The sequence below is a fragment of the Mus caroli genome, chromosome 18, assembly GCF_900094665.2.
Source record: "Mus caroli chromosome 18, CAROLI_EIJ_v1.1, whole genome shotgun sequence".
NCBI classification, from domain to species: Eukaryota; Metazoa; Chordata; class Mammalia; order Rodentia; family Muridae; genus Mus; species Mus caroli.
The window spans coordinates 31,331,495-31,344,842 of record NC_034587.1 but is presented as its reverse complement, the minus strand read 5'-3'; the positions used below and the strand labels follow the sequence as shown (position 1 = coordinate 31,344,842).

The 13,348-nt window shown below is 46.5% G+C and overlaps 1 non-coding gene across 1 annotated transcript; it reads right to left on the bottom strand.

The window, feature by feature from the left end:
* Positions 1-443: 443 nt before the first annotated feature.
* LOC115029909 lies at positions 444-573 on the bottom strand. Its single transcript, XR_003835485.1, has one exon. It is a non-coding gene; the product is annotated as a small nucleolar RNA SNORA17 (small nucleolar RNA).
* Between the last annotated feature and the right edge of the window lie 12,775 nt (positions 574-13,348).

Sequence of the window (13,348 nt, the reverse complement as noted above, 5' to 3'; positions counted from 1 at the left end):
CACTCACATCTCCAGTCCTGCCTCTCTTCATTGTGCCCACATCCTTTGATTCTCTTTCTTTACCATTGCTCCACCACTTGCTCCTCCAGTTGGTGCCCGAGGGTCTCTCAGTGTCTGGGGTTGTTTTAGGAGTGGTCTCAGGAGTGCTGTGCCCCACTTATACGTTATGGGTCATCTCAAGCATGCCCCCTCCTCCCAGGCCTGCACAATGCCAGACTGGTGTTCATCTCAGACTAGCTCTCTGTCTGGGCCCTGTGGCGCCGGTCTGGTGGTCACCTTGGGCTTGCTCCTTGCCTGGTTCACCTTAGTCTGTCTTGGACTCACTCAGACCCGGGGGTCCCAGGCAGGATTCTTCTAGTCTCTGGCCTGCTTTCCGTCCTGGGAGCCGTCCAAGCCTGCCTGGTGCCAGACTGGTGGTGGTCTCAGACTTACTTTTTTCAAGGAATATTAAGCTACTAATCATTCAGACATTTATAGGTCAGAACACTGTGCACAGACATAACCTCTCTTCTTTGCCACCTACTGCCTCGCGTGTGACACAGCAGCCACCTCTGTAATGCCTCTAGGGGCCAGAAGAGGGCGTCAGATTCTCTGATACTGGAGTTTCAGATGGTTGTGAGTCACCATGTGGGTGCTGGGTCATCTCTCCAGTCTCAAGGTATCCTAGGAAAACTTCTAGGCCTTAAATTTTGAATAGCTGAAGGCAACGCAGTCTTAAGTGAGCAGTTAACCTCCGAGCTGTTGAAGAACACTGGGAAGAGCCCAAAGCCCTTACTCGTTTTGTAAATGTGGAACAGCAACAAAGTCTGCCGTAAACCTTAAAGGGAAAAGCACAGGCTTTTTGTTAGGCCTCAATTGTTAGGATAAATGTCCCAGGTGCCTATTAACATATCAAAGCTGACACAAGTCAAAAGGCTCTCAGCATTGCAAATTCCTGTTACAGGAGTTTGGGTTCCTGACAGCCCTTCCCTTCCCTCCCCTCCCCCTCCCCTAAATCTCTCCGGCCTCTGAGCTTCCTGTCCCTTCCCTTCCCTTCCCCCAACTTCTGATTCCTATACAGTAACTCGGCCATTTTTCTCTTTTCCTCCTGGTTTCCATGCACTCTCATGGCCTCCTGGCTCCGGGTCCCCTCTCCTGGCCTCTCCTAGCTTCTTTCTCTCTGTCCCCGCCCCCTTCTCCCTTCCACCACCCCTCCCCCGCCCTGGTTCAGTCTGGATCCTTTCAGTTGCCTCTGGGTGTGCACTCTCTCTGTTTCTGTGTCTCTCTTGTCTATCTCTGTCGCTGACTTTCTTTCTCATCTACAATAATACAATAATATCTGATAGGCTAATTCTCTGCTGTCAGTGAAATTAGCCTATTCAAACCAGATTAGATTATAAGAAAAGCAGGTTTATTAGGAAGCTGCTCTAAGGTAGGCGAGTTCACTGCTGGTGTCAAGGACCAAGGCCAGGGAAGTCGCCTTGGAGAAAGGGGATAGAAGAGGAAGACAAAGAGATATGCTTGCGCAGATAAAGAAGAGGAGGAGGGGAGAGGGAGAGAGTAAAAGACGCCCCTCCTCCCCACAGTGGAGATCATTGAAGAAGGAGAAGATCTTTTCTTGTCCGAACTGCTTTATTCATGGCAGATGAGGATGCATACATCTTACTCAGGGTGAACCAGGAATTAAATACCTTTTGTAGGAAGGGATGCCCTGGAAGGAGCTTGTTGGCAACACTCGAGGCCTATCTAGACATCTCATTAGCATGGAGAACTCTAGGTTTTTATGCTATGTTACCTGTTGTCATGGTCCTCTTAGTGGAGTGTTGTGGTCACACGTTCCAGGACAGGCAGTCTGGCCAGGAGCTGATTCTAACGCTTACCGCTCTCAATTATGAGATTGACCAGGAGTTTTGAATCTGCTTTGACCTTACCAGTTCTCTCTAGTGGTTCCACTTGCCCCACATACCTCAGTCCCTTGACCTGGGGTCTGAAACCAAACATGAAGGATGTTGGACACTTAACAAAATAACGTTCATTAGCTATTTTATTTCTTCTTTTGAAAACCTTCTTTTTACTTTCATCACACATATTTTTTTGGTTGGGTTGTTTGTTTCTTTTATGCTTAGTTACTTTAGTTCTTTGTGTATTCTAAGTACTAATCCTCTCTTCATATATACAGAAAGGATTTTTTCCAGTCTAGTAAGTAGGCAGCAGCCTTTGCTATATATAAGCTTTTCAGTTTTGTGAGGTCCTATTTGTCGGCTGTTGGTCCAAAGGCAGGCGAGCAGCTTGGACTTACTTTGTATAGTGTTCCACACTGAGCTACAGTCCAGTAGAGTGTGTAGAGTCTTTAATAAGTTTATTCCTGGTTAAAAACAAACACATTTTTATAAGCCTGAGAGTGAAAGAAAAATGAATTTTAAAAAGGAACAAGGCAGGGAGCTGGAGAGATGGCTCAGCGGTTAAGAACACTGGATGCTCTCCCAGAGATCCTGAGTTCAATTCCCGGCAGCCACATGGTGGCTCACAACCATCTGTAATGCGACTGAAAGACCCACAATATGAGGACTTTCCCACGTTATGACTCAGGAGAGGCGATACCCCAAATTACTCACTAGAAACGGTCTTGATGCAAACCACAAGAGGACTTTTATTCCAAGAGTGCTCTGGGGCCCACAGTCATACACCACACAGGGGTAGAGGACCGTGGCACCCCGAGAAGCTGGGTAAGGGGGTATTTAAAGGAAGAAACCACAACTCAAGGGGGAGGGGAGGGCATTGTTGGAAAACACCAAAAATACCAGTTAAGAGTCAAGAGGAGGTCACAAGTCACAAGGAAAAATACCTGATAATTGTATGGTTATTTCTCAAGACAGTTTCTACGAGCCTCTAACAATAGCACATTTGCATAGTGGGTTCCAGCAACAGCCAGGGTGGTTCTTTTTGAACAAACACTCCCTGAACCCAGGAAGCGGGTGGGTGGAGGAATGTCGCTATCTGTTTTATGATTAGCATACCTTGGAGCATTGAGTCACAAAGGTCACATTCTCAAGCCTGGGCCTAAAGGCCTAGATTTTTTTGTTTTTATGTTATACTTTTTCAGGACCTGATGCCTTATTCTGGTGTGTGTGAAGACATGATAGTGTACCCATATACTTAAATTAAATAAAATCTTTTTTTAAAAAATGAACAAGGTAGCATGGTGTGCTTCTTGTTACTGTAGTGTGGTGTCTGTGAACTTAGAAGCATAAGAGAGGACTGCAAAGGGGATGGGAGTGGGAAAGAGAGAGAGAGAGAGAGAGAGAGAGAGAGAGAGAGAGAGAGAGAGAGCCCTTCTCAGGAGAGGAGCATCCTGGGACCAGATATGGCTTTAAGAATGGGAGACAGTGGTGGGCAGATCTCTGTGAGTTCAAGGCCTGCCAAGGATACATACATATGGTGACCTTGTCTAAGAAAACAAACAAAGGTGGTGGTGGGGTGCATGTGTTGCGGGGGCGTTGAATGACAGAAATATGGACTATTAGATGTCAGTTTGTATAAATTCAAAGTCTAGTTCTTTTGAACAAGGCACTATTTAAATTTCCAGAATTGAGCTGGGCATGGTAGTGCACACCTTTAATCCCAGCACTCGGGAGGCAGAGGCAGGCGGATTTCTGAGTACGAGACCAGCCTGGTCTACAAAGTGAGTTCCAGGACAGCCAGGGCTATACAGAGAAACCCTGTCTCAAAAAAAAAAAAAATTCTAGAATTGGTTGGTCTTGGAAATGTGTGGCAGGACAGAGAACTGTTGAGACTGCTGGTGGCTCCCATGGCCTGGCTCTCTCTGTCCTCCTGATGGGGCATCCTTCCCAACAACAAGGCCTTTTTAGTCTACAGTGGTCAGAGTTCCTTCTTCTAGCATGGAATGCTAACCTATCACCCAGTCTCAAAACATGTATGCTGTTGGACACAGGAGCAGGTGTCTGTCAGCAATGGCTAACAGCACCAAGTGTGCGTTTCCACAGAGAACACTCACCATGGTCTGGAGAAGACAGCCCATCTCTGCTCAGGAACCACCTCCTTTTTCACAGACGAGGGGGACAACGAGCCAGCTGTGTGAGGACGTGCTGAGTGTCCTGCCTTATGACTGCAAGGACAGCCTCTGGTACCACACATGGCTCGCTCATGTGGTCTTTAATGGTCTTAAACAGGAAACAACATCTTCCTCTCTGGGGACCATCTGTGTGAGCCGATAGGAAGGCTAATGTGCACTAATCAAAGTGGAAATGGGTTGCATGGAGCCATGCTGGTCTCTCACTACACCCATCTGGAATGGAGGGACCACATATATATCATCAGGACCCAGGGCTTGAGGCCTGGCTTGCTCACAGTGTGACCTGGTCCTCAGTATCACAAAGTGTGGCCCTTGGTCCTGAATGTAAATTTGAGCTCGCAGATGGGCTTGCTTTGATCTGCTCTCAATTGGCTGTGATGAGCAGAGGAAGTGGGGTGCCTCTTGCTCCAATCCACAGTCTCAGCTTCCTTTCACAGATCACACCTGAGCCTCAGAGGATTGGCCTGGCCCACAGGGCAGTCAGCTGCAGCTGCAGAGGCTGCTGTCTCTTTACTCAGCCTAGCCTGCCTTCCACAGATGACCTCCGCCCTCCACAAGGTCAGGGATCCATCAGATCAGCATGATCTGCTGACCCAGCAAACGCTCACTCGCTCCCTCACATCCTTTGATCACACCCCAAGGTTTCTTTCACTTTTATAATCTTCATGACTCTGAAATTTGGTCTGACTGTCAGTCCAAGGATGTATTCCCTATCTGTGTTGCTTCAAAGCCTGGGCATTCTAAGCTAATGTGGGTGTAGTAAGCTCTAGCAGCCTGCTTTTCTTTCTTTCCTCCATTAGCTTGTAGCAGGCAATCCTTGGTTACCATGGAGATTCACATCCCTTAATGATATACTGCGCAGGGGAAAGAGGTGGGAATGATGGTAGGTAGGAGAGCCTTCTCTTTCTCTCTGTCGCCCAGATGCTCCTCAGTGCCATAAAGGACTAGATCAGGCTGCCAGTCAATCTTTCCAGATACACCAGCTTGAGAGCGACTGTCAAGATTTAAATTCCTGCTGAGAGTCCCAGTGCACATGTGGGAACCCCAAGAAAGGCTATTTTCAACCTGCGAAAGTGTTCTACACCAGGTCCTCATGGGGCTTAATTAAATGAATGCCTTCTCACTGGTAAGGGTTTTCATTTCTAAGTTCTCCCACCTCAAATGAGCATCCTTTGTGCAAAGCTGCCCTGCTTTAAAGCTACCCTGCTTTCACAAACTCAATGCAAGCCATCTGTGCTTGCTCTCTCCCTCTTGATACAGACCCACCATACTCAGTGCTTGGACCCTGGTGGCACAGAGGGTCATGCAAGGAAATCCAAGGCTAGTTGTCCTTCTGGAGGAGCTTGAAGCTCTGAGATGGAGAACCCATGCAGTCCTGGGTCCAGACCCTTTCCATCCAGGGTTTGCTCCCTGGAATTTGTCCTGGAGTGTAAAGGTGGACCTACACAGACCACCCTGCTCATAAACTTCCGAAGACCTTGATCCTCAGTGTACTTATTATTGATTTTGACAGGGGTTATAGTCCAGGTTGGTCTCTAATTCATCTTTTTGTCCTTAAGTGCTGGGATTATAGGTTTGTGACAATCCATACCTAGCAGTTTTATTATTTATTTGTGTATATATGTGGCATGTGTTTTTGTGTGTATGTGTGTGTGCACACACATGAACATAGGCTGATTGTGACCCCTTGAGGGGTCAAATGACCCGTTCACAGCAGCTGCCTAGGACCATCAGCATAGCAGATGCTTACATCATGATTCACAGCAGAAGCGAAATAACAGTTAAGAAGTAGCAATGAAAGAAAGTTTATGGTTGTGGGTCACCATGACACGAGGAGCCATCTTAAGGGGTGGCATTGATAGGAAGACTGAGAACCAGGGGCCTAGGCCGGGGACCGTCATCAGGTGTGCTTCTTGGTCACTTTCTACCTTATTTATGTTTTAAAGATTTACTTATTTTTATTTTATGTATATGAGTGTTTGGCAAACTTGCATGTGTGTACATGTGCACCATGTGCATGCCTGATGTTCTCAAATGCCAGAAAAGGGCTCCAGTCCCCTGGAACTAAAGTTTTGGATGGTTCTGAACCACACCTTGTAGGTGCTGGGATCCAACTCCCAGTCCTCTGCAAGAACAGCCAGTGGTCTTAACTACGGAGCTGCCTGTCCAGGCCCCTCCCCTCTCTTGGACTGGAGCATAGGGATTTGGCTAGATGAGCTGTACAGTGGGTTCCAGGAGTCTGCCTGGCTCTACAGCTCCCTCACCCAACCCCAGCCCTGGGCTTGTAAGCGTGGGCTACTGAACTGGCTTCTCTCTGTGTGCTAGGGACTTAAGCTCAGGTCTTCATGCTTTCATGGCAAGCACGTTACTCACTGTCCCACAGCAATGGGGTCCAGCGTGAACTCATGGTAGGTGATAAGTTATTTCTCCGCCGGTGAAATGAGCCAGTTCAAACCAAATTAGAATATATATGGGTTTATTTGGGAAACTGCTCTTGAGTGAGTTCACTGGTCCCAAGGAGCAAGGCTAGGGAAGTGCCATAGGCAGGGAGACATGAAGTCATGACCAAACATGTAGCAGGGAACTGGAGACAGCTGAACATGCAGAACCAAGTTAATGCACTAGAGCCCACCATGTAACAGTCTTTTCTCTTCCCTTCCAAATCCCCACATTGTTAAAATTCAATTGAAGGAAGTAACTGATGTGTGTGTGTGTAAAGTTAATAGAATCTAGGTGGGCAGAGGTGTGCAGTATAACACCATAACATCTCTCTATATTTAGAATTTTAATCCTAAATATTGGAAAGTGATTAAATAACTAAAGCCAAGTGCACATATGGGCAAAGTCCACAGTCAAGACTTACTTGACCATTCAGTGAATATTGAATCATTTGAAAGCATATAAACACCTGGAGACTTCACATAAAAATCAGAATTTTTGCCAGGTATGGTGATGCATGCCTGCAATCCTAGCACTCAAGAAGGGAGAGATAGGAAGATTGCAAATCTGAGATGATCTTGGCATGTGTAGTGATACTCTATCTAAAAAATAAAACAAGGGGGCTGGTGAGATGGCTCAGTGGGTAAGAGCACCCGACTGCTCTTCCGAAGGTCCAGAGTTCAAATCCCAGCAACCACATGGTGGCTCACAACCATCCGTAACGATATCTGATGCCCTCTTCTGGTGTGTCTGAAGACAGCTACAGTGTACTTACATGTAATAAATAAATAAATCTTTAAAAAAACAAACAAACAAAATAAAACAACAACAACAACCCCAAATATCAGGGCAGGAGAGATGGTTCAGCAGTTAAGAGCACTAGTTACTCAGTTCCCAGCACCCACATGGTGGTTCACAACATCTGTAACACCGGTGCCGGGGGTCTAACACTTTCTTCTGACCTTCTTGGGCACCAAGCACATGTGTAGTGTACAGAATGAAGGTCAAACACACACACACACACAGACACACACACACACACAGACACACACACACACACAGACACACACACACACAAAACATAATATATAAATCTAATTTAAATGGGTGTGTGTGGGGAGGGGGGGCTGGAGATGTGGCTATGAGGTTAAGAGCACTGGCTGCTCTTCCAGAGATCCTGAGTTCAGTTCCCAGCAACCCCATGGTGGTTCATTAACATCTGTAATGAGATCTGCTGCCCTCTCCTGGCCTGGAGGCATACATGCAGGCAGAACACTATTCATAATAAATAAATCTTTTAAAAAATAAAAAGAAATATTGCATATATGTGTATATATGTGTGGTAAGTAAAAATTTAGAATCTGGATTTCCAATTTTTGTAGATAAATTGGGAGACCAGCTAGCCCTGAAGTCTTGCATGGTAGCCATCAGCTGCTAAGTGGCGGCCATCTCTTCACTGAATCCTATTCTTTTCATAGATATTAATACCACGTTTTTGTTACTTGAATGAACCAGCTTCTTGGTTGGTGAAGCTGAGCTGACACAAACTGAAAAAGAGGGAAAGTCATGAAAAGGGCCGCTGAAGTCTGTCAGGGTGACGTGCGCACACATCCTGTCACATACAAGTAATCTTATATATTAGCCTTTGCTTTGTACAGTTGAGGGCCAAAGCCAAAGCCACAGGCTCCTCCTTCTGGTCCCAGCCTAGGATGCTGCTTGGCACCACACCACCGGGTTAGTGAGCTGAGCGATTCACAAACATCCCTGGGCATGCCTAGATCTAAGAGGGGAAAAAGTTGGGGCCATCGGAGCCGGGTTGCATTTAATTAGAACATCTGCCTCCATCGGTGTCCTAAGACCAGATCTCCCATCAAATCATCAGCACTCTTTATAAAGCTTCGCTGTTACCTGCGGGGCAGAAAGAGCCCCGCTGAACTCAGATGTCGTAGAGCCTAAACTTGATCTGCACGTATCACGATGGGAAAACAATCTCTTTTGTTTTTCTTCTTGGCATAAAGGGGGTTTGTAGGCTCAAATCCCTTCTCAGAGAGAAATAGGTGCTTGCCACGGGGTTTAATGTTTCCAAAAATTGGCACCCACCCCCCCCTTGTACTTATGCTTTTTACCTAGCAGAGATCTGCATTCTCTGGCATACGTGTATGCCTCTGAGATCCGCTCCTAACCTCAGGGTTAGCAGGTCCTAGGGTAGAAGCTACATTTATCCAGTTCTAGCAGTGCATCATGGGTACTGAAAGGAGTTGTCTTTACTGAAGCCTGTGGTGAGGGCAGACTTCATGTCTCTTACTTTTCTTCTAGTGTTTTGTTTTTTTTTTTTATCAGCTTGGAACACAATCCGTATGTCCTTCCATGGCCAGCTAGTCCTCACAAGACCGGATCCTTCTTTATCGTTCAGCCCCATTCCTCTTCCCTTCCCACGCTTCAGCCACACAGGCGTCTTTGCATTTCTGAATCACCCAAGCCTGTCTGTGTCAGGTGCAGCCACACTGGCTTGCCTGGTTCCTCCGCCTTGGCCGTTCTTGCCCGGGTCTCAGCTTTTGCACTCAGGTTTCAGAACACATGGCAGCTCCTCAGAGGCCCTTTCTGATCACCACGCTCTCTTCTGTACACCCAGGTACAGTAGGAAGTTATTTTAATTCACTGTTATTTACACATATTCTTATTTACTTGTTTAATATCTCTTCCACTTCAGTGCTAACTCCACAGAAGCAGAAACTGTGTCCCCTGTTCACCACAGAGGTCCCCAGACCTAGCACAAATACATAACCCATGAAAGCAAGAGAAACCCAACAAGTAGGCCATTGACATTCTCCTGAACGCTGTGTGCGTATGTGTGTGTGTGTGTGTGAGTGTGTAGGGGAGGTGTCCCATTTACGCATGCTTAATAGTCCTCTAGTTTGAGTCTGCCTTCAAGAATAGCATTTGTTGATTCCATAAACGTAGATGTCAATATTAAAACAAAGCTGGAGGAAAAGGACGGTTTGGATTTGACAACTCAGCAATTTCCTTAACCATTTGTTTTAAAGAGCTGTAATGACAAACATGGCAAGGTTGCCCCCTAGTGTTCAGATGTATAGTTGTAGGTGTGACACCCACAGTAATACCTTTACAAAAATGGTGTGTCTATAGAAAGGCAAACTTCTACAACTTTCTATAGAGAGACTGAATATGCCACGGAACAACCCCCTACACACACACACACACACACACACACACACACACACACACACACACACACACACACAGACACACAGCATCACTTCACAGGGATTCTTTCAAATCTAGTCTTTCTGCCAAGAGTTGAGATACTGTCATTGTCAGCTATTAAAGAAACCCAAGCCAACCGGGAGACTTCTAGCTCAGACAAACCATCTTAAGTTGCACTGGCCCCCTCCCCCATCAAGGTACTCTGCTTCTAATGTTAATGAAAGTGGGGCTAAGGAAGGTGGTGACCTACCACATCCTGGATGGGGACCTTCCCTCGGGGCTTCAGATGAGATTGGTGTGTCCAGGGGGGTTGGACCACAGAGTGCCCTCAAAAATTAAGAACACCCCAAAGCATTCAGACTGGAAGAAGTTGAGCCAAGCACAACACTTACAAGACAGTGTCTTGGTGGGTAGGCCTGGTGTTTTTCATTTCTGTGCCGCACTGAAGACTGGCAAGACAAAGGAAGGCCTGAAAATGAGCTGAAGGAGGAAACAGCTTCATAAAGAGCCTGGGTTAGTTATTGGCTCCTAAGATAACCCTCAGGAAGCAGGGTTCTTTGAAATGATAGAATACGCATGGTTTGTTGAGCTGGAGAAATAACCATGGCAACCAAGTTATCCTCCTCTTATAGTTTCTCTTTCCTTGAGTTCAAAGGCTGGTGGGTCGTAGGCCATGACAGACGAGCCAGCATGATTCACATCTGCAGCTGACTGTTGACTGCTTCCTGAGCATGAGAACGAAGCAATGCCCCCTACCTTAGAAGACATACCAAAGATCTTTTATGCCAACCGTCTATTTATCTTCTATATGTGAATACACTGTTCTATGTTTACGATATGATGTGTTTTCTTTTGGTGGCAGAGTCTAACTCTAGTTCAGGCGGTCCTGGAACTCACTATGTAGCCTAGGCCAGCCTCAGCCTCCGGGCTCGAAATAAACTTAAGGAAGACAGGCTTTATTCTGACTCTTGGTTCAATGGCCGGTCGTGGTGGGAAGGCTTCCTAGTTTACCTCAACTTGACTCTTACTCAGAAGAGGGAATCTCCATAGAGGAATTGCCTGCATCATGTTGGCCTGCAGCCTTGTCTGTCTGTGGGGCATTTTCTTGATTGTTAATTGCGGGTGATGCTCTCGCTGGACTGCTGGGCCTGAGCTGTCAGCTGAGACTGGCAGCTGAGTCACGTTCCCTGAGGTGTTCTACTCCAGTTCCTCCCTCAGCTTCTCTCTGAAATGGACTGTAACCTGTGGGTCACATAAGCCCTTTCCTCTCCCAGGTTGACTTTGGTTGATGTTTATCACAGCAACAGAAAAAGCTGAACAGTGGGCAGCAGGAAGCAAGCTGGCAGGAGCTTGAAGAAGCTGGTCAGGGCATCCCACAGTCAGGAAGCCAGGAGCAATGGATGCACTCCACCCTCGGCTCCCTTTCTACAGCCCAGGATCCCACACAAGAATGGTGCCACTCAGAGTGAGTGGAGCTTCCCACCCCAGGTAACACACTCAATGCCTCTCCACAGGCATGCCCAGGGGCCATCTTGCAGGTGATTCTAGATTCTATCAAGTCACATGTCTTACCTCATCCTGCATCTTGCCTCAGCCCTTGATTCTGACTTAGCAAAACTCCACATGAATCTGTCTCAGCTGACGTCACTCTGCCAATCAGCCCAAATCCTCAGAAGCAACAGGAAGCTGCAGCACACCATAAGTTTTTGGTGCCTTCTTCTCTGTGGAGTCCAGACTAACGGAGCTCAATTATGCACTGTAAGGGGGACATACGTATCATTAGTGAAGGGTCTTTTATCACCTGTTTGCCCCAGCAGAACACCATGCAACACAATGGACTTTCCAAAGGGCCTGTAAGTTTTTATTCCAAGTCCCAATTGCATGTTTGCCTATATAAGAGTTGCCTTGGTCATGGTGTCTCTTCACACCAATAAGAGCCTAAGACAAGTTCTCACCATGGATTACTGGCCAGATTTACAGTACAAGGCATATGTCTTCTCCTGTACACAGAGCCTGTAAATCCAATCAGAAAGTGTTTGGTTTCAACCTCCCCATAAAATCTGTGCCACTATTGCCCTCGTCGGTCTGTCTTGCCAGGCTGGTCCTTATCTCGGCTCTTAGTGTTCACAGCTGAGTAAGAAAGTTAGTGACTTTTCTTCCCTCACCAGAAAATAGCACATGGAAACTATGAAGCTATGGAAATTAACCAGCAGGGAGAAAGCTACATCAGTATCAGATACCAAAGTGGTATCCTTGGTAGTTAGGTCTTATCATCAAGTTCTGGTGGGCAACTGAGAATGGTGTCAGTAGCCTGTATTGCTTTGGGGGGTCGCGGGAGCCCATCTGACTAGCATCCCAAGGGGATGTATCCTGCATCTGACACTGAGCATTTTATTTAGTAACCGACAGCTTCTGGGAGGAGCGTCATCCTTTGTGTAACTCCATTTAAGCTCTTTTATATGAATATATATGTATTTATTCATATATATACATATATATATGTATGTGCATGACATTTATAAAACAGCAGCTCTTCATAGGGCTTTCAAAAAGCGTCCTCAGTGTTAGCTATCCCTCCTCTATCCCCTCCTCTGCCCTGCCTGCCATCCTTCTCCCCACTTAAAACCTCTTCCCATTTCCCTTTCATATCACCTGTGTTCTACTGCCCCCTTAAGATCCACCCCCACCTCGTAAGCAGATGGTACAATTATTAGCTTCTTTAAAATTTTAGGTTAACATACAACGTAATTAATTTAGTTATGTTATTTCATATATATACATGTGTATTAGGTAGGGGTTTCTTGCTGTGAAAGACACTGTGACCAAGGCAAGTCTTATAAAGGAAAACATTTAATTGGGGCTGGCTTACAGTTTCAGAGGTTTAGTGGTCTGTTATACTCATGGCAGGAAGCATGGCAGCTTTCAGGCAGACATGGTGCTGGAGGATCCAAGAGTTCTACATCCTGATCCAAAGGCAGCCAGGAGACTGGATTTCACAGTAGTCAGAGCTTGAGCATAGGAGACTTTCAAAGCCCTGCCTACACAGTGTTGCATTTCCTCCACCAAGGCCACGCCTCCTAATAGTACCATTGCCTGTGGACAAGCATTGAAACACATGGATTTATGGGGCCAAACCTGTGCAAACCACCACAAATACGCCGTTATACTTTGCTTTAATTTGTTCCTTTCATCCACGGCCCTCTGCTGTGTTCTATGTTCTCTCTGGTTGATGAGAGACCAGACCAACTCCATCTGGGGTTCAGGCTCCATCTTAGAAAACCTGACCTAAGATTGAACTCGAGTTAGCCAACAAACCTGGACACCTAACACTAGTTTCCAGGTTACCCCCTAACAAACCTGGGCACCCAGCACTAGTTTCCAGGTTACCCCCTAACAAGCCTGCACCTCCAAGTCACTCCCTGACAACCACCAATCAGGAGGAAAGCAGAAGTTAAGTTTATGGTTTGGCTCCCAGCACCAGCCAATTATGTTAAAGGGCAACAAAATTCCATAATAGCCCACCAATCAGATGTGTGCCAGTCTAGAAACCCCCTTACTTGTTGCTCACTTACTTGTTGTTTGCCTGCCCTGCTGTGTCAGGGTTGGCAGTGA